At 35.9% G+C, this 23,235-nt stretch overlaps 1 long non-coding RNA gene across 1 annotated transcript in view; it reads right to left on the reverse strand.

The window, feature by feature from the left end:
* Nucleotides 1-15,832: 15,832 nt before the first annotated feature.
* The window catches only part of LOC134653616 (uncharacterized), a 117,092-nt gene continuing 109,689 nt past the window's right edge, over nt 15,833-23,235 (reverse strand). The window contains exon 2 of the long non-coding RNA XR_010097272.1: nt 15,833-15,908. This is a non-coding gene — a long non-coding RNA (uncharacterized LOC134653616). The remainder of the gene's footprint in view (nt 15,909-23,235) is intronic.

A 23,235-nucleotide genomic window follows, 5' to 3' on the forward strand; every position in this document is an offset into this window, starting at 1 on the left:
ACAAACTGCGTCGCTATGTTTTTAAAGTTCTGTATTCCCATGTTCCATGGAACAATGTGACGCTACTGTATGGATACAATGTGACGCTACTGTATGGATACAATGTGACGCTACTGTATGGATACAATGTGACGCTACTGTATGGATACAATGTGACGCTACTGTATGGATACAATGTGACGTTACTGTATGGATACAATGTGCCGCTATACTGTATGGATACAATGTGACGCTATACTGTATGGATACAATGTAACGCTAAAGGCAGCGCGTACGCCGTTCCCGTTGTTTAGCAAAATAAAGGTGACGTCTGTACGTTATCTGCAGCTGCATTACTGTTGCGACGTCGTTATTGCCGCCGCTACATCTGTCAATTTCCTTGATAAAAACTTAAAAAGAGTGACGGAATGAAATGCGTAATGAGGCGGCAAACGTCACTTGTTCTATCAAAAAACGCCGTAGCAGTAATGCAGCTGCAGTTCAAACCCAAATGTCACCTTAACTTAGAAAAATAACTCAGCAATAATATTCAAGAGTGGTCGAGCGATTTTTGTGACATCAATTTTGACACAATCTTGTGTTTTCTTGTAAATTTTAGTCTTGATACATCTTTTAAACTCTGTGTCAATTAGATGTCTTTAGTAATCCAAATAAGGTAACAAATACCTGCGTCGAAACTTTGCCAGTCCGGGTACCGGCAAGTTTTAAACAGATGTGCTCAAAGAAGGTAGTTATCATGCACCAGAGACGCCTTTGTGTGATATTTATGAAGTTTCTGCCAAAGCATAGCGATAAATTTGGCTGTTTAAACCAATCATATTAAGTTGACTACGTTTTTAGGGTTCCGTAGCCATAATAACAAAAAGGAACTCTTATATAACTGGTCAAGCAAATTTTGTCAGTAAAAAAAGGCGCGAAATTCAAATTTTCTATGGAACGATATCCCTTCGCGCCTACATTTTTCAATTTTCCGCCGCCTTTTTCTACTGACAAAGTATAGTTTCGTCATGTCCGTCGTAGCGCTTAGATCAAAGCCATTTTACTCGGAAAGTATTAGTTAGTGTATGATGTATGATGGTAGGGTTTGTTCTTAAATTAGGCGGTGTAAGAGCAATCAAACACACACCTACTGTAGTTCTACAACGCGTTAGTAACCCGAACACGCTACGCCCCACTTACATTTCCAAGAATTTAATATCAGTTCAAATTAGCGAAATAACCAACTGTGACGTCAGATGCAGGAAATGCAATCTCGTTAGTTATGGGGGGTGTAATGAAATATTAAGCGTGTGACGTCACGGCTTATGCCATTGATTTACTTAGTAATATCGTACCTGTTACCTTGAAATTGGGCTGCAACATAATACGTTGTTAAAATGTAATTTAGTACGGGGCGGTTCATGGGGCGCAGGGGTTTGTTCTTTAATTGATTTGTAGGGGTTCTCTAAAATAATAGCAGATTTTATAATCATTTTCTATAATTAATATTTTCATATAATTGTCTGTGAATAGCTTCATTTATTTGAGCCGGATAAATACATTAAATTGATATAATACCTACTTCATGCCACCATATTATCATCCGTAGGTTATAGTTGACAGTTTGGTGTATAACCTCTCGTAGCTCAGACATCAAATGCGCAAAGACAAATGCAATTTTGATTTGTCACAATAAAGATACAAATTTGATAATGTATAACGAGAGACTTTTTACAGGCCTCTGGACGGATAGAGGGTAAAAAAAATCTAAATCCTCGAACAGCAGTCTACCTCTATTTATATAAGTCTTCAATTTATTTTGATTTGCAGTGCCTCTCGATGGACTACGAGAAACGTCAAATCAGGATCAGATTTTTGAAGTTATTAGGATCTCGCTGGACAGTTGAATGAAACGTAATATTTTAGTGTAATAATAAAAGTGCTCCATTACAATATAAAATCCTTCTAAGATAATTCATGCGTTGTTTTGTGCTCATATTATGTAAACAATGTTTATTTTCTTACCATTTTATAAAAATAACAAGAAAAAATTTTACGTGCTCATTATAACTGAAATACAAGTAGGTACATTTTGAAATCACACGTTCTCGCGGTTCTGGTTTAAAAATAACACCCATATAGAGTTAAGACAAAGAGGTTGTGTAATTGGAGGTCTTCATTATAATTTAGTATAATATTTGAACCATTTCTTGCGTCCCTTTCTATTTTAAAGCGCCGCGATTTGTCTAATGATTACGTTATTTTGCATTTGATTTAATTGATCGTTACGGGACCTTTGTATTTTTTGAGACTGAAAATAATTGTAAGGACCTCGTCTTTTTTGTCGCTAGGATGCTTCTTCTATCTTTTTATGTATGTGGAAGATAGTTCTGATGTCTAGAAAACCCAACAAGCACTAATATATTCGCACCAACAATTGGCAACGGGTGCCATATAGTTTTGTAATTCGATTTTATACAAGTTATCGTCCCCGGCTTTTACTAATTTACTTTCTAGGAATCCCATAATGAAATATTATCTATTGTTTGCCATTTTCAATTTTAGTGAACAAACACATCGCGAGGAAACTTGCATGCATGGGCGAATAAATTCATATGTTAAATTTTCAATCGGTGTTAGGTTAGCTTTAGCACTATAGCCCAAACCATGTCGTGTGAAGCGGTCTGTGCCCAGCTATGAGACGTATGATAATGAATATCGTGATTATTAAAGGCATACAAACATGCTATTTAAGTATTATTAAAAAAAACGGGATCTCAATTCGTCAGAATCATTTCTTTTTGGTTCAAAATGGCCATTCAACATCCAATTTGAACCAATTTTAGCAACTAAACCAAACCATAAACGCTACAAATAACTAGTTATGAAGGAAATCAATACCTAACTCAAAGGCCAGAAAAATTGAAAAACAATTGCACGTTAGCCACATCAGTTGAACAACGATAAAGGAATGTCTCCAATTTAAAAGAACTCAAAGCCAATAACAATATACGTTTAACAACTGCAAGCTGAGGGTATAAAATCGATGGAGTATTTCCACCCCATTGGTTTACTGGTCTCTCCTGCGCAAGGGTCCCGCGTAAGCCTTTTGAAAGTAACTATTTACGTTAACGGCAAACTTTGGGAATGTTTTTGAATTGGCTGGGTATTTCTATTTATGCATTGATATCGTAAAGGTTTCGTCAAATAGTAAATTCATCGGAGCGTCAGAAGCTAAGAGAAGCAAATATGTATGTGATAAAATAAATATTATTGATAATAATGATGTATGAAACTGTTATATAAAGTTAGGCGCAGTTCATAAGTTCTACATTTTATTTTGACTTTTAAATTTGTATATAAAACAATTCATAATAAAAATAGTCTAAATAGAATTAATGGAAATTAAATTATTATAAAATCCTATTAATTTTTGCCAAAAAGAAAAATATAATATTTTAAACTTTTGCGTTCTGAACACTTAACTCACATTATATATAGACGGGTTTCACTGGTCGTGGTCGCGGTTAACTGATGTCCCAGCAAAATGTCAAAACAGAGATTTGTGATTTGTGTGTTTCGCGTTAGACCCGTCTATAAATGTGAGTTAAAAAGAAAAATATCTAAATTTTGCAAATGCCATGCAGACTTTGATCCGACTCTATTATGTTATGGTATGACTTGGCATTGTTTTAAAAATTGAGACTGGAATCAAGGCCAGTCATTTATGTACATTGCGCTCGACCAAACGTATGAACGGCCTTGATTCGCCGCTCGCCGCGCCGCGTGTCGCTTGCGTCCAGTCCGCGGCCTTGAAGTGTTAACCACTATTAAAATTAAAATTGACTTCATTAAAGGGATAGTTATAGAAATTGGATCAGAATGATTCGTTATTTTGGTGTGATGTACTTATTTAAAAAAGTTTTTATATCAAAATCAGCAAGTGATTGAGTATCATTTGGCACAAATGAGATTAAATAATTATAATAGAGATAAAACAACAATTGTTACAATTTAATCAACAAAATAGCTGAAATGCATGCATGTAGTTAATTCTAGTAATACGAAACATTATAAAATCAATTAACTTCATATGGCGTGTACCACTTTACATGAAAGCCCCGTAGGAATCACTAGTATTTGCGACTAATACGTAATTATTTTGCTGGATAATGCTTCGTAACAACTGCACTTCTTTTTGAAATTGTTGCAATTTACGATCTTGTTACGACGGTGTAAGGTCTAGTTTCAAATGTCATATTACAGGGAGATACGACATTTTGTTGCTTGTTGTGCATCAGGCAGCATACACCCAGTGTTGCATTATAAACACTCATACGAGCCAAGTATCTATAATTATGCAAGCGCTTTTACAGAAAATCTGTTTCACTTTTATGTTAATTTATGTTAAATGTTTGGAAATTCAAAACTAGTTTACTGCGTTACTGCGTTGTCTGGTTGCTGTGGTATGTTTTAATAGTTTCAACAAATTGTTTGCTGCATGGAATATAAAATGTCTTTTTCCCCGCCTGTGCACACACAACGAGTAACTGGAAATGTAATGTACCTACCTACCTAATAGAATAATAAATGTGTGTCAACATTTAAATATTAACTTATTATTAACATACCTACTTAATTCAAAGTAAATAACTTTTAAAAACGTTCATTAAATAAATAAAGGATATAATACTTATTTATTTTAATCTATCTGATGTACCTTCTTTTAAAATATTGATGTTACTAGATACTTTTTACACTAATAATAATATTTTGATGGTTTTTCTGCTGCTGTTAGAATATTGTTGTTCTATGTACAAATTGTATTACGTATGAAACTGACCTGTTTCTCTTTGACGTCCAATGTTGATAATATATTACACTAATTAAACACTTAACACAACATCACGTGACTTTTACAGAATTTGTTATTTATGTGGGTACGATACGAAACCACGGTTGACAAGAGAAACGGTAATTTAACCTACTACTAAGATTTGTAAACTACTTTGAAATGATTATATTTTGTATTAATATTACTGATTAATAATTATTTATAACGTAGTTTATTGAAACGATGTTCTAATAGTTTTATTCTGCATAATTCGATAAATGGACGAGGTACATGAGAAACTACTCCTGTGACGTCACTTACCGAATGACAAGTGGCATGATCGACCAGTTGCCAGGTAGAAATGGGTATAAAAGGGACCGACCGATCCATTATTGATTCATTCTGCTTTGATCATTCTGCTTTGAGCATTCTACTTTGCGCTGCAGCACTGAGTTAATCATCGCCAAAGGAATATTGAAAGTTAAGTAAATACTATGTTGGTAATTATTGTAATAATTATGTACTTACTTGATTAATTAGATGGATTAATTAATTAATTAAATTATTTCTTACTGAATTATAAACTAATAGTGATTGTATTTATTTGTTGTTGATGATAAGGTGAATAAATTGGATTAGTTAAATAAAACAGTTTTATGTTTAATTACATCTGTTTATTATTTTATTTATCTTTACTTAAAACTTAAATAGTATCCAGTTATTGATTTAGCAGTTTTACATAATTATGAATCAACGTAAATAAATATCTTAATGACAAGTTATGCCTTTGTGATTAATATTGACTATTAATTTTTGAGTTTTATTAATATTAAATAAATATATATATATTCATTAATCTAACATCAGAAGTGGGATTGTATTCAGCTACACTACATATATACTTGTATAATTTCAGACGAATTTGGAAGCTGTGGAAAGCCTTCTGACAGACGGTTACGAAAACCGTCTCCGGTGCTCGCGGAAGAGACAAGGACATCGCTTTGTCCACCTTTGACCCCGCTACAAGCGACAGTGCAGCAGAGTCCTGGTGTACCATGAAGCTATCGTCAAGTAGATATGTTTAACACAATGTGCAATGTCTCGTCAGATTGGCCGAACGATCTTTATTTTGTGTAGGTAAATATTATGTTACTCTATATTCGAATAGTTAATATATATTGGTTAAAATCACTTAAAGGTGATTGATTAAAGTTATTCAATGATTGATTATTTTTTATTGGATTTGTGGCGATGTAGTCGGTATGCCAAAAAAAAGGTTGAACACTTTCGCTGGTCGGCCTTTCATTTGGTGTTTTTCTGTCTCACTAGCAGCGAGTGAATGAGATTGACATGTCGAGATGATTGGTAAAGTGTTGAGTTGGTTAAAGCACTCCGCTGGTCGGCCATTTGTTTGGTGTTTGTTCATTTCATTAGCAGCGGGTGAATGGGACAAACATGTCTAGATATCTGGCAAGTGGTCAAAGTTTATATTATTTTAATCAATCACTATCCTAAGATAATGCTATTGTGTTTTTTTCATTATTATTATTAAGATTATTGATTAATTGTGTACTTCGAGAACGAAGTACTCATCAGTATGGCCGTGTTAGAATATTGTTGTTCTATGTACAAATTGTATTACGTATGAAACTGACCTGTTTCTCTTTGACGTCCAATGTTGATAATATATTACACTAATTAAACACTTAACACAACATCACGTGACTTTTACAGAATTTGTTATTTATGTGGGTACGATACGAAACCACGGTTGACAAGAGAAACGGTAATTTAACCTACTACTAAGATTTGTAAACTACTTTGAAATGATTATATTTTGTATTAATATTACTGATTAATAATTATTTATAACGTAGTTTATTGAAACGATGTTCTAATAGTTTTATTCTGCATAATTCGATAAATGGACGAGGTACATGAGAAACTACTCCTGTGACGTCACTTACCGAATGACAAGTGGCATGATCGACCAGTTGCCAGGTAGAAATGGGTATAAAAGGGACCGACCGATCCATTATTGATTCATTCTGCTTTGATCATTCTGCTTTGAGCATTCTACTTTGCGCTGCAGCACTGAGTTAATCATCGCCAAAGGAATATTGAAAGTTAAGTAAATACTATGTTGGTAATTATTGTAATAATTATGTACTTACTTGATTAATTAGATGGATTAATTAATTAATTAAATTATTTCTTACTGAATTATAAACTAATAGTGATTGTATTTATTTGTTGTTGATGATAAGGTGAATAAATTGGATTAGTTAAATAAAACAGTTTTATGTTTAATTACATCTGTTTATTATTTTATTTATCTTTACTTAAAACTTAAATAGTATCCAGTTATTGATTTAGCAGTTTTACATAATTATGAATCAACGTAAATAAATAACTTAATGATAAGTTTTGCCTTTGCAATTAATATTGACTATTAATTTTGAATTTTTATTAATATAAAAAAAATATAAAATATTCATTAATCTAACACTGCTTAGCCCAGTTTTGGTCCAGGTAGTCTAAATATATACAAATCCCACCACCATGATTATGGGAGTGTCGGTCTATAGGTCCTCAATTTGAATTTCGGGCGATTTATGAATCCAAACTGCAAATACGTGTTAAACTTATTGAATGTTATTGTTGGATTATGAACACACTTGAGTAAAACCAAGAACAAACTATTGCAATAAAAGTAGACTTAAGTAATTCGTTCTCAAGTCCGTTTACCTACTAAAATTTAAAAATTATATAAAATTAGCTACGGAACCCTACACGCGGTATGCTCTTGACCGGTTTTTGCCGTTTTTACCTGGTTATTCATACCCTTTTACCAGTCCTTTTACTCTTACCCATACCCTATTTTAGCGGATTTCATCCTAATCACGATAAAGTACGTTTCTGCGATAACGATTTCTACCGGTAAGCGTATCACAAACGCACTGACGTTTTATGACAAATGGAAATATAAACGGGACAAACGTAACCATTCTCATGTCCGATGGTATCAGAAAATTGGTCACTTTTTGCGGCGACGACGCGTCGGGACGCCCTCTCGTGCCGGTAATGAAACTGGGCAAATTATGTTGCAACGAACACGCAATTTCGATCGTTACAAACCCTATTTAATTTAATGAAAAGTCGCCATCCCTATCGGAGCTGACAAGGTGCTCCAAAATATCTGAATATGCACTTTAACGTATTAACAATAGAGGTTTTATTCAGATATTTGTGAACACCTTAGCCGCTCCGATTTGTCTGATGGCGAAATTCGAACGAAATACGTCAGTCGTAACAGGTAGCAATTTTCTATACTATGCTAAATTATACATTCTTTTAGTTATTCCCAAAAGCGCATAATAAACGTATAAATTACGTGTCGCAAATTAGTTGTTTGATTATCTTCAAAACAATTGAATCGTGAACAAATGAAGTAGAACACGTAAATCATCATGGTAGTTGGTGTTTATGCAATTTATACTGCGTGAACAACGCTATCAAGCGCGCCCCATAAATAACAAATACTAAGCTGATTAGCATAAAACGAAGCCAACATTTACCGATTTTCCCCAAAATCTGTTAACAAATGGTGGCTCTGCATAATATAATTAAGCAAAACCCAGAATAGCACACGTGAAAAAGGCACAATCCCACTAAATTACGAAACTCACTCAAATTGGCCCAATAGAGTGATTTTTGATGTTTGTGCTCGACAAACTCGACATTTTAGGTTGTATTGAAATCTAAAATGATTCGGATTTTCGGTAGCTTGCAATAACAGATGTTAGCTGCAAATCCAAATCATGAATCGAGTTTGTGATTCTGATTGTCCATCAGTTTCACTTCATTGACATTGGATTTTATAAATTCAAATTTAGCTATTGTTATTTCAACGCAAAAACAACTACCTACCCAGATTATCAATTTGAAAAAAAAAACGGTGCTTTTGTTTTTAGTTTTCTGAAATGCAAAAGTAGATCTATATACTAAGTAGATCCATAAGTAGTAGTAGTAATTTTCATGTTTTATAAGTATAAGGTGTTAATTAATATAAATTTAACATTTTACGCGTAAACACCGAAATTGACAACTGAAATTGGTAATTCAACCTTGAATGTGTTGGATGTTTTTCAAAATGTTAATTATATATCTGGTCAAGCAAATTTTGTTAGTAAAAAAGGCGCGAAATTCAGATTTTCTATGGAGCGATAACCCTTCGCGCCTACATTTTTCAAATTTGCCGCCTTTTTCTACAACAAGATCTGCTTGACCAGCTATATTCAAAAATAATAAATAACAAAAATGACATTTAGCTGCTTGACAATGAACGTGAACAATTATTACCTAGAGTACCGTGGGAATTCACAGCAATCTAGTATAGCAAGGAAACAGCAAAGAGAATGCTCTACTCCTAGAATTGAAACTGGAATTGCTAACAGTCGAAAGTGCTTGGTGAAACAATGACCGAGATCTAATTGCGGAATAGTGCTGCGGTGATGATGGCTCCGATATTCTCGGAAATGTGTCGATACTATCGAAATTGCATACAGGATGAAACGCCGCCTTTTGACACTGACACAGTGTAAAAATATATACAGTGGACTTTGCAGTGTACCGAGCTACTGACAATGGAGAATGTATGCAGCTCGCGGTACACTAGCCCCTACCCCGCACGATTTCCCTGTCTAGACGCGTTCGTCGAATGACTGTATTGTTTTATAGACTGGCGTGACACGCGAAGCGATAGAGGCTAAAAATCAAAGTAGTCTCACTAACATTCAAGTAGATCTGTTGCAAAGATGAATGGGTGGCGTTCCTTAAAATCTTCAAGATTTGTTTAGTTATAATGTCATACCTTTTTAGGCGTATTGCCTATAACGTTTTCAAATGGCTAGGTCTGGTATTATTTATTCGTGCATATCCGTACCCAAGTATGTAAAACGGAGCCCAGACGAGACACCTTAAATATCTATAATCCTCTGGCAACTTGAAAATGTAACTAAATTTGGATATTGGCTTTTGATACAGTGAGCCACAAGTAAAAGGTGGAGGTTCTGATGATTAGCATAATTTTTAAAGATTTTAGAAATGATTTTAACGATATTTTGCATATTGAAAAGTGTTTACCTTTAAATGAATCCTATCTGATGTAAGGCTACAAAAAACAAGGCAGTTTAGTTTGTTTTAGTAACGTATAAAGTAAATAAAAAAGTTAGAAAACAAAATACGCAATCTTATCCATTCTAGCCCCATCACTAGGTAAAGACCGACGGGAGCTATGCAAAGGGAATCAAGCGACGCAATCCTGGGAGTTAGAATAGCCGACTATGTCACCCGAGTCAAACACAACGAGGTTACACTGTTGGGTCAAGTATGTTTGGGGTCTTACCACACTGGCATTTGACAGACGAAGGTCTTTAGGAATTCATAACGCAAAAAAATTTATAAGTGAAAAATTTAAGAAACCCCCCCGACTATAAGATTATAAGAGCTGATGATCTTCAAACGGCTGAACAGATTTTTATGAAACATGACTAAGAACACTCGGGATAAAATTATCTATGGCACAAAAAAAAAACTACCTGAACGAAAATCGGTTCATCCGTTTGGGAGCTACGATACCACAGACAGATACACAGACAGACACGTTAAACTTATAACACCCCTCTCTTTGCGTCGGGGGTTAATAAGCTTTAAGGCGCAGTAGGTTAAAAAAAAACCGGCCAAGAGCGAGTCGGACTCGCGCACGGAGGGTTCCGCACCATCAACAAAAAATAGAGCAAAACAAGCAAAAAAACGGTCACCCATCCAAGTACTGACCCCGCCCGACGTTGCTTAACTTCGGTCAAAAATCACGTTTGTTGTTTGGGAGCCCCACTTAAATCTTTATTTTATTCTGTTTTTAGTATTTGTTGTTATAGCGGCAACAGAAATACATCATCTGTGAAAATTTCAACTGTCTAGCTATCACGGTTCGTGAGATACAGCCCGGTGACAGACGGACGGACGGACGGACGGACGGACGGACGGACGGCAGGACGGACGGACGGAAGGACGGACGGACGGACGGACGGACGGACAGCGGAGTCTTAGTAATAGGGTCCCGTTTTTACCCTTTGGGTACGGAACCCTAAAAACGGAGTTTTCAAGAAGTCGTAGCGCTTTTTTAGACCACGGCTGCCATAAATTTAATTAGCAATGTTGAGGCCTTTTACGAGGGGCTGCATGGATTCAAAGCCAGAGTTTTTGACCTTCGCTCGATAGAAAAAAATCGCTCAATAGAACAAAGATCTACAATTCACTTTAAAAACGTGTAACGACTTATGCACAAAAGCGAAACATATGAAAATTGCTTCTAAAAAATGTAATATCACCAATCACATCTAACATTTTTGATAAAATTTTCGACCAATGTGCACATCATCTAGTTATGTTAATAAGTTATTGAAAAAACCTATAACTATCTACTTATACAACGCCGAATCAAAAGTAAAAAAAAAATTCCCTTTCTCTAAATCAGGGTTAAATTGCAATCCGATCACAGATTTGATTCTGCCGCGATGCTCCCATTAGGCCAGTACCAATTAGAGGCACAATGTAACGTCAGAACCAATAGGTCATAATATCCAAGCCGCCTACACGAGGCACTTGACTTTTTGATCCCGAGGTACAGAATTGCTTCCTCAGAACATACGAGTCGTACGTTCTAGGTATCTAAATCGGATATTTGACTATTCGATTCTGAGTTAGAGTTATTACCAGTATTAATTAGTGATAAATTTGCATGTAATTGATAGCTCGCTAATGCCGGAGAAAATCATTTAACCGTTATTAATGGATCATTTGGTTTGGTTTGTTGGACATGGATTGTTGTTTTAGGGTACAGGAAGCTATTTTTAAAAATTTGTTACGCACTATTTTGGAAGTTTTTTGCACATATTTTTTAACTTATATAATATTTTTCAACATCTTAATTACCTCATAGGTGATGTGAAAAGCAGTATGTGTCACATGATAGTGTGTCACAAAAATGATTACCATCTTGGGCGTAACACAAGATCCCTCACTACGGTCAGGATTCTACTTTCAAATACCTCGCTACTTTCGGGGTTCTATTATAGGATCCTTCGCTTCGTTTAGGATTCAATGTACGCCCTCGCCGTAAATATGTAATTTTGCTCCCTTGTGACACAATCTACTATTTTTATAAAATATTCTTGCAATTTCAAACGACGAATTGTTTAGAGAATGGAAAGGATATGTATCAACTGTAGTAAAAACGCTTGAACTGCTTTGTATGCCTGTTTTTCACAAATTCCCTCAGCAACAAAGAAACGTAGCATGCACAAAAATTCCTTACCAACCCACTTCGCCATTGTTACGTCTACCAAGACATTTAAATTACCTAGACACATTGAATTGCAAATGTAAGGAAGTAAAGCGTTGTTTGGCGTTTTCTGTTTTCCTAATATAAGTTGCTGGAGTTGCATGTAATTGCTTAATTCCAGCGTTGCCTCACCAAAGTTCGCCGTGGCCTCCTGGAAACCCACAACGTTTGACGCGGGAGCTGGGCTGAGATTCATAACAATGATTTATGTTATGAAATAGGACTTTACCAACACTCATTTAAGGTTGGATTGGGTTAAAATGGAATGGTTTTTTGAAGAGACGAGTAAGTAGTACTTATTGTATTTGAACCACCGTAATTAAAACAAAATAGAAAATTTGTACATGAGAGCCCATACCGTGAGTCACTGACAGTGTCAAAACTGACATTTACGCTATCGAGAACGTAATTTACTTTCTATACATCTCGTTTGCACAAATATGCGAGTATGAGCGAGATGTATAGAAAGTAAATTACGTTCTCGACGGCGTTTATGTCAGTGCCAAACTGATGGTAGCCGTACAGGGGCCCGTTTCTCAAAATCTTGTAACTTGTTATACAAGTGGAATTCCCTTTCTTACAAAATCTGCCAAAAAGTGACATCCGCTTGTGTTACAAGTTACAAGATTTTGAGAACAGGCCCCAGGGGGTAAGAGCAAATAATAGTTATTTGTACAACAAGAGATCAAAGTTTGATATTTCTTCGAGTGCTTATTTTGAGTCCCGTGCAAGCGAAAGATTCTATACTACTATATATATTCTATACTGCTATATACTCGCTACGCTCGTGAATCTAATTTAGAACCTTGAGCGTAGTAAGGGACTCAAAAGCGCACTAGATGTAAATAACTTTGATCTCGTGTAGTTCACAAAACTTTTCACCTCAGCAGTGAGAACATATTAGAGAACCCGAAAAATGTATTCTTTCTTCATCACTTACCTCTATTCACTCATGTTTTCATAAGATATACCAACAATTAAGTTTTCACCTCAGCAGCTCGAACAAGGGTACTTTGCTACTTAAAAACAGTGAGCAAAATCGCATTTTGCTCATTTTGTCTCACTCAGTGAGCAAAATGCGACTTTGCTCACTGTTTTTAAGTAGCAAAGTATCCTTGTTCGAGCTGCTGAGGTGAAAAAGACTTTTCAATTTCATCGATAACACTCCCGTAATACGGTACCAATAAGTAAAAAAAGCGGCCAAGTGCGAGTCGGACTCGCCCATGAAGGGTTCCGTATTTAGGCGATTTATGACGTATAAAAAAAAACTACTTACTAGATCTCGTTCAAACCAATTTTCGGTGGAAGTTTACATGGTAATGTACATCATATATTTTTTTTAGTTTTATCATTCTCTTATTTTAGAAGTTACAGGGGGGGGGGGGGGGGCACACATTTTACCACTTTGGAAGTGTCTCTCGCGCAAACTATTCAGTTTAGAAAAAAATGATATTAGAAACCTCAATATCATTTTTGAAGACCTATCCATAGATATCCCACACGTATGGGTTTGATGAAAAAAAAATTTTTGAGTTTCAGTTCGAAGTATGGGGAACCCCAAAAATTTATTGTTTTTTTTCTATTTTTGTGTGAAAATCTTAATGCGGTTTACAAAATACATCTACTTACCAAGTTTCAACAGTATGGTTCTTATAGTTTCGGAGAAAAGTGGCTATGACATACGGACGGACAGACAGACGGACAGACGGACAGACAGACAGACAGACATGACGACTCTATAAGGGTTCCGTTTTTTGCCATTTGGCTACGGAACCCTAAAAATACCTATTCAACGGAAAAAGATCCGGTGGTACCAGAATATTCAGGATCAACTAACAAGCAAGCAATGAGTTATTCTGGTCATTTAAGAAATGGACTGAGCAAGTTGATCACAAATTAGACTCTTGCGCTGCTTATATATATAACGAACTAGCTTCTACCCGTGACCACAAAATAAATAATAGTACTAGATACAGAAGACTCACTCTCTAACAAAACGCGTCTGTTACGATCTGCACAGATATGGCCGCTAGGTGGCGACAGCGCCACGCGCGGCTTATGGCTAGCCACCAAAATTGGTGTGGAACGGATGTACTTTTAGCTACCTGTAGCAAAGCGACGAAATCGTGGAGTGAGCCACGCCTGCTGCCGTGACTTCCTCTGCGTGGAATGACGACGATGATTGATAAAAACCATCCTTTGAACCTCAAACTATCGGCATATCAAATTTTATCTAAATCAGTTCAGCGGTTTGAAGTCGTTGTTATTTCTGCTCTACACAGACAGACAGCGTTACTTTCGCTTTTTCGCGTTATGTTCAAGTTAAAGAAATAATATTAGAGGAAATGTAAGCTAAGCATACCTTCTCGTATATTAACTCACATTAATATTTGTAGACGGGTCTAACGCGAAATCACACTTATGCGTATTATTACTTTTTCATACACTTTTCGTCGGGTAGTTGCACAAATCTCTGTTTTGCCATTTTGCTGGGGCATCAGTTAGCCGCGACCATGCACGACCAGTGAAACCTGTGTCGAAACGTCGGTAAATAAAGGTAATTGAATAAATTTCGCGTTAGACCCGTCTATAAATGTGAGTTAATATGTGTTCAAAACGCGAAAGTTTTAAATATAAGATATCTTCTCGAAATTCGAACATCGGGTCCCGACTTAAGATATGCATGCAAACCTTGCAACGCTGTTGGTACCGCTGCGACAGCGTGCCGAACTGGCGTTATCTAAGTAATTGCTGTTTTTATACAAAGTAGTCCAGTCCACGGCTTAAAAACCGTTTAACATTGTTCACTAGTAACGATTTCGATAGATAACAGCAAAAAAGAATACATAACAGAAATAAGAAATAGATATAACAGGTTTTTGTAGATTACGAACGAAGTATTACCAATTAGTAAAACTTTATACTTGTCAACATTTGACAACGAAACTGAGTCCATCGAGAACGTAATTTACTTTCTATAAGTATATCTCGTTCGCACTAATATGCGACTACGAGCGAGATGTACCTATAGAAAGTAAGTTAAGTTCTCGATGGCGTTTATGTCAGTGCCAAACTGATGGTAGCCGTATGGTAAAATATCGTACGATTATACTTTTTCCACTCGTATGCTACCTACACCATTCAAAAGTTACAATTCAATATTTGAATTTCTTCTATAAGTACAAAAATATCCGTAGAAAGTGACAAAATTGGGCTTGAATATTTATTAAAAGATAGACGTGTAACTGCCCACGTGATTGGGGGGCATTTACAGTAAATTACCGGGATATGGCGCTATTTGAAAACTGATAAAAAGTTCCCTGCGGGTAGTGTTTACTGAAATATTTGTGGGGGAACGAAGAAAAAGGAAAAAGGGAACGTTTTTGGTTACATAAATTTTTAACGACTTGCCACCCCATAAAATGTATAAAATGCTATTTAGTTTATTGGTATAAAAATTAGTAGGTACGTATGGTTTATATTGATAGCTTTTTATTTTTAAGTAAGTACAGTCAGCAGCAGAAGTTGTTAAGCGGGCGAGGTGCTCAAAATTACCTTGACGCGCTCTTAGCGTCAAATACTTTGTAGCAACCAAAGTAGCTAAATAGTTCAGTACACCATATATTTAGTATGGTGTACCGAACTATTTGGCCACTTTGACTGCTACAAAGTATTTGGCGCTGACTGTACCTAACAATAAAGTCGCGTCAAGATCATTTTGAACACCTCGCCCGCTTAGCAACGATTGCTGCTGACTGTATATACATGTTAAGTGTGATTTTTATTACCTATTAACTTTTTTCTGTAGGTAGGTGAGTTAACTTTAAGTACCTATGCGTCTTTCCTATGGACATTACGAAACTTGTAAAATACATGGACTATTCAGTGAAAAATTAAATTACCTACACAATCCTTGATGAAATACTGAATAGATATAGACATAGCCAACCAGCTTGCTTCTTCACCAACATGTAATAACATCAGCTGCCGGGCTAGCACATGACTGGCGCGACAGTATCTCGCGGCGAGATAGACTACCCGTCCCTCTTTTATTAACATAGAAAAAGCGGCCAAATGCGAGTCGGACTCGCCCATGAAGGGTTCCGTATTTAGGGGATTTATGACGTATTAAAAAAAAACTACTTACTAGATCTCGTTCAAACCAATTTTCGGCCAACCAAGTTTGCATGATAATGTACATCATATATTTTTTTTAGTTTTATCATTGACTTATTTTAGAAGTTACAGGAGGAGGGGGGGGACACATTTTACCACTTTGGAAGTGTCTCTCGCGCAAACTATTCAGTTTAGAAAAAAATTATATTAGAAACCTTTTGATATCATTTTTGAAGACCTATCCATAGATACCCCACACGTATGGGTTTGATGAAAAAAAAAATTGAGTTTCAGTTCTAAGTATGGGGAACCCCCAAAATTTATTGTTTTTTTTTTTATTTTTGTGTGAAAATCTTAATGCGGTTCACAGAATACATCTACTTACCAAGTTTCAACAGTATAGTTCTTATAGTTTCGGAAAAAAGTGGCTGTGACATACGGACGGACAGACAAACGGACAGACGGACGGACAGACAGACAGACATGACGAATCCATAAGGGTTCCGTTTTTTGCCATTTGGCTACGGAACCCTAATAAAAAGACGGTTAGTTTATCTCGCCGCGAGATACTGTCGCGCCAATCATGTGCTAAGCCTACTGGTAAAACAAAAGGTGATATAAAATAAACAACTAATTCAGCTAAAACTGCTAATTTAGCATGAATACCTACTAATACTAATAACTAAAGGATCCAAAACCTAAATACAGGGTGCCATTTGAGTCGTGATCAGTAATATGTTTTTCTAACTCCATAAACAACAAGCAATTGAATGCCCCTACTCTTACTAAAATCAGACAAGTTTTTTTTTTAATTTTTGTTTATTTTTTGTCATTTATTTTACTTTTATAAGTGGATTTAGGATCTTACAACTGCTTATTAAGATATTTAAATTAGTAAATTGAATCGCCTCACTGAATCGGAACTGTCATTGACATAAATTTTGTCATTTGTCCCAGTTAGAAATAAAATTTACCTAATTTTTCATTTGAAATATCTTACAAAGCTTTTTAAATACCACATTGCCACTTGTAAAAGTAAAATAAATGACAAAAAATAAACAAAAAAATAAAAAAAAAGCTTGTCTGATTTTAGTAAGAGTAGGGGCATTAAATTGATCGTTGTTTATGGAGTTAGAAAAACATATTACTGATCACGACTCAAATGGCACCCTGTATACAATAGACCATAGAGAAAAAAATACATAGATTGCTCACTCCATACATCAGTTTTAGTACCAAAAAGACTATTAGCATCTAGCATCGAGTAGCGGAACTGGTACTGCTACTTGACAATAGATGTAGCACCGACCGGAAAGTCTTATCTCGACAGCATAAGACTTTCCGATCGGTGCTACATCTATTGTCAAGTAGCAGTACTGATAGTTCCGCCACTCGATGCTATATGTAGACACTGAAATTAATAGTCTAACTGATGTATGGAGTGAGCACTCTTGTCTTACTATATTTCTCTATGAATAGACCTAGAAACCGAGTTCATTTCATAATTCTTAGGGCCACTTGTACTAACCCGGGGTTAACTGGTTAAACCTGGAGTTACCATGATTACGAGTACAATTTGACACTGGGTTATCAAATGGCACCCTGTATACAATAGACCATAGAGAAAAAAATACATAGATTGCTCACTCCATACATTAGTTTTAGTACCAAAAAGACTATTAGCATCTAGCATCGAGTAGCGGAACTGGTACTGCTACTTGACAATAGATGTAGCACCGACCGGAAAGTCTTATCTCAACAGCATAAGACTTTCCGATCGGTGCTACATCTATTGTCAAGTAGCAGTACTGATAGTTCCGCCACTCGATGCTATATGTAGACACTGAAATTAATAGTCTAACTGATGTATGGAGTGAGCACTCTTGTCTTACTATATTTCTCTATGAATAGACCTAGAAACCGAGTTCATTTCATAATTCTTAGGGCCACTTGCACTAACCCGGGGTTAACTGGTTAAACCTGGAGTTACCATGATTACGAGTACAATTTGACACTGGGTTAATGGTTTTAGCGCTTAACCCCGGGTTAGTGGAATGGTGCAAGTGGCCCTTAGTGGGTTAGCAACACATAAATAAACACATGCGGCTGTTGACTTTCATTAACCTTAACCTCGCTTCTAAAAAAAGTATGGTTATTTAGAGTACCTCTTGATAAAACGTATTAGAAAACTTCTCTTTAACAACGTAGTCAGTCGCGATATAATTGTGATTTCAAATTTTGAAAATGAATGCATTGAATTCGTGTTGTTATTAATGTTTGTATTTCATTTATAATGTTTTTAATTTATGACACTTTAAATGTCTCTTAATACATCTTAATCTGTAAGATAAAAATTTCGTTATCGCCGATTGTGACATATAGCGCCATCTATGATATCGATTTAAAAAGAATTATACGGCCTTCGGAATGGGAGGGCATGCTTTAACTATTGACACTATGCAGAAACGCGTCCTTTCCGTTTTGAGATCAGCGCCACCTAGCGGAGGGTACTAAGAACTGCTTGCCTCACTCGCACTCTAGATGAACCTTCAGCAGCGCCATTCTACGTTTGCTAGGTGAACTTCTAAGTAGCCTCGAACTTGTACGGGTAAATATCATAGAGGGCGTTGTTTTGTAATACACTGATAATTATCACATAGGTAATTCTAGAATCTAGATTGTAATTTAACACACGTTTTCGTACGCTCTGTCGAATTAGTGCCAAAAATTATGAGCTTTTCAACCGCTCAAAATGTATCAACATTTGAAATATTTTTTTAATAAAATGATGTGAAGATTTAACGTTATTTTATTGACATATTTAAAATTTATATAAAAACGAAATTTTCACTCAGTTTGTGTATTTGTCGAAGTGTGTGAAATAAATATAATATCGAAATGAGGTACACCGTACATTATTTAAATTCGAACATTTTTTTATATTATAATATAATTACTTAAGCTAAAAGATTACAAAAATATGTTTTATACCTATTCGAGTATAAAGGGAATCCGTGAGCTTCGTCAACATAACGTGTTCCCTTTTATAGCCTTAAAATTCTAATGTTCTAGGACTCGAATGTAAACAACTCTTTTGTCGTTAAATTACAAAAGAGCCAACAGTTTTTACGACCCGCGAATACTACCCGTATACCAGAGATGTACAAAATGGTTTTAAAAAAGCATTTAAATACAAAATGCAAAATACTTTTCAGATTTACTATTTCAAATGCAAAATACCAAATAGTTTTTCGTTTTGTATTTCAAATGCTAAATGCAAAATAGGTATTTTCAAAATACTTTTTCAAAATAAAATACCTTTTGACCAAATCTCAGATATTTTTATTTATTTTAGGTATTTATCATGAGAATAGCCATAGAATAGATAATGTTCGTCGTTTTCGTTTGATATTGACACTAGTCAGACATAATAGCCGGTTTAGACTCTCGTGGCTCGCAAGCTCATCGAGCTAATATAATGTAAACACTAACGGCACGGCATAAGGTTTATAACCGAATGACAGGCCGAATGCGAGTGCGTCGCGGCGAGCCACGAGACGCGCCGCGAGCCGAGCCGCGAGTCTAAACGGCTATAAGGCGCGCACTCTGACCAAAGAAAAAAAACCGGCCAAGTGCGAGTCGGACTCGCGCACGGAGGGTTCCGCACCATCAACAAAAAATAGAACAAAACAAGCAAAAAAACGGTCACCCATCCAAGTACTGACCCCGCCCGACGTTGCTTAACTTCGGTCAAAAATCTCGTTTGTTGTATGGGAGCCCCACTTAAATCTTTATTTTATTCTGTTTTTAGTATTTGTTGTTATAGCGGCAACAGAAATACATCATCTGTGAAAATTTCAACTGTCTAGCTATCACGGTTCGTGAGATACAACCTGGTGACAGACGGACGGACGGACGGACGGACAGCGGAGTCTTAGTAATAGGGTCCCGTTTTTACCCTTTGGGTACGGAACCCTAAAAAGGGCGCGCATGGCTAGCAGACGCCCCTATCGGTCAAATTCGGCAATACAAGCGTCATTCGTTCATTTCATTTTGTTTGACTGGTAATGTTGGCTAAACTTAATCACAAAGTATTTTGCATTTTGAAATGAATATTAAAAATGCAAAATATATCTCGAAAAGTATTTCAAATAAAATACAAAATGTTTTTTACTAAAAGGCATTTAAATGCAAAATACAAAATAGGTATTTTGCATTTTGTATTTGCATTTTAAATAGAAGTATTTCAAATAAATCGCATCTCTGCCGTATACGTAATTAAGCATAAACACAACAAAGAACCCTTTACACCGGACTAGTGATGTGCCGTGGGAAATTTCCGGGAACAAGGAAATATCCCATATGGGAAATTCTTGGAAAATTTCCCGTGTTCCCGGGAATATTTTCCAAACAGGGGAACATTGAAACATAGATTAAGTGAATTACAATTTTAATTAAAGGTAACTATAGCGACAAGTAACTGCGTTTAGTAAAATAAAGTAGCCATAAACCGTAAAATGCAAAGTGGCTACCCAAAACACAAACTTGGAATGTGGATTTGCTTACAACAGTCGCCCCTTCGGATTAAAAAAAATGGCATCACTTTAAGCCCCGGATGTGCCTGGATGCGAAATCTTAACGAAGTCAGACCATTCAGATATTTTCTCCATACAAACTCTAAAAAGATTTTTTTTTGAGATCGAAAAAACTTATAGCTACAGTTTTTTTTATTGGATATTTGATATTGGATTTCACAAGAATCCGTCCTTAATACTGGTATATACAAGAGTTTCTGATAAAAAGCGTACGGAACTCCACTATTCTTGTAGTACTTAACTTATTTTGACCCTTATGATGACCCTGATTAAACTGTGATGATTTGTATCGCTATTGTTGATTAAACACGTATTATTGTAAAAAATATTATATTTTGTCCGGGGAATAATTCCCAGGAACTATGGGAAAATTCCCAGGAAGAATGGTAAATTTCCCGGGAGTATAGGGAGTTTACTAAGGCGGATGAGATACGGTTATTAATGTTTTTAAAAAAGTTTAAGATGCCAAGTGTTGACTGAATTTCTGATACCTAATAACATAGTATATCTGTGCACAATTTTAAACTTCCCCTACCTACTTTCCCTTCATATGGAAAATTTCCCGGGAGCGTTTCCGGGAATATTCCCACTTACGGAATTTTCCCGGGAACGGCACATCACTACACCGGACTTTCCGCGGTGTTGTTAAATTTCGCCAACGAAAACATATTTTACATCTACCGGAAATACGCAATAAGATGGCCCAGTTTCACGAGACCGGACATCAAAGACATCCTCACATGGATTCGACATTATAAAGACACGTCTTCGTAAACTTCTAGGTGGTCAGTATACGTAGGTGGTCAGTATACGTAGGTGGTCAGCTGCACCCTTCACCATTTTGTACTATAAAAATACAGCCCACGTTACTTGTCGATAGGTATATTTATAAAACTGCGCGTAGATTAAGTATGAAACTAAAGAAAACCGGCCAAGTGCGAGTTGGACTCGCGTTCCAAGGGTCCCGTACATTAAGTTCGACTCACGCTTGACTGCACATTTCTAATTGGTCTTCCTGTCATTTATAGGTAAAGAACTATTTTGTGTATTTTTTTCAAAATTTTAGACCCAGTAGTTTCGGAGATAAAGGGGGGGGGGGGGGGATAATTGGACATACAGACAGATGCACTAGTGATCCTCTAATCGGGCCGTTTTTTTCCTTTTGAGGTACGGAAACAGGAACCGTCGCCGTCTAAATATGAGTATGGAAGTACAAAATGGTAAGTACATATAAGCGCGATGCTGTATCTAGGGGGTGATCTATACCGGATGTCCACAACATTTGCACTTTTTGCTGTCGTGCTCCACATCGCTCGCTTGAAAACATTTCGAGAACTTTTCTCTTTTGTTAAAGAAATTTCTATTTTAACATAAAGGTCACATTTATTTTCGTGCCGATGTCGTTCTGCGAGGGCGCCGTTACAAAACTGTTGAAATGTTCTATTCTTTTTCACGGACAAGTTTTTTATTTCTTAGGATTGTCTGATTGATCTCAGGTAAGTGCGCTGTCAGTTATTATTATCAAAAGTTTAAGAAGGAAGAATATAGCTAATGACAGTAATGACAATAGACACATTTTTCATACAATTTCCATTTCAGGAGAAAACGGTTTTCAGTAACTAAATCTTAACAAATCTTAACACTTTGTCGATCGCTTCAGCATTAATATACCTATATTATTCTAGGTTTAAAAGCATTATTTTTTGTATTGCAAATTTTGAAAAACGTCAAACCTATAAACCTAGATTTTTATTGTGTCAATAACATACTTACTATTAAAAAATCATGAAGAATGGAAACTGTTTATAAGCGGAAAAACGTTTTCTTCGCTCTTAAGACATTTGGAGTACTTGCATCTTCATTTTTTCATATTAATTAGGTACCTAGTAAAATATGCAGGTCTTACAAATTAACTTATTTTACCTTAATTGTTTTACTTAGCTTCGTTAATCCAATTTTCAAGCAGTCAAAGCCACGTCGAAAAAGTAATTAAAATTCTCTTGAGGCATACCTGTAACAAAAAAGAAATTGTTTCCGTTAAACGTTAAATAAATAAAAAAATACTCAAACTATTTAATCGAGGTTATTATATTTGCGAATAAGCTTATCTTAGATGGGGCACCCCTCAATACGCCCAACAGTCATAATATGAATTCGCATAACATAATATATTTTTATTAATTTTGCTGGTTACTTTGGTTGGCATCGTACGCCATAACACTTACAAGTAAGCGTTTTTGGCACGGCTACGTCATCCCACACTGAAGAAGAGACGATTGAGGTGGCTTGGGCATGTGAATCGAATG

The sequence above is a fragment of the Cydia amplana genome, chromosome 13 (assembly GCF_948474715.1).
Source record: "Cydia amplana chromosome 13, ilCydAmpl1.1, whole genome shotgun sequence".
NCBI classification, from domain to species: domain Eukaryota; kingdom Metazoa; phylum Arthropoda; class Insecta; order Lepidoptera; family Tortricidae; genus Cydia; species Cydia amplana.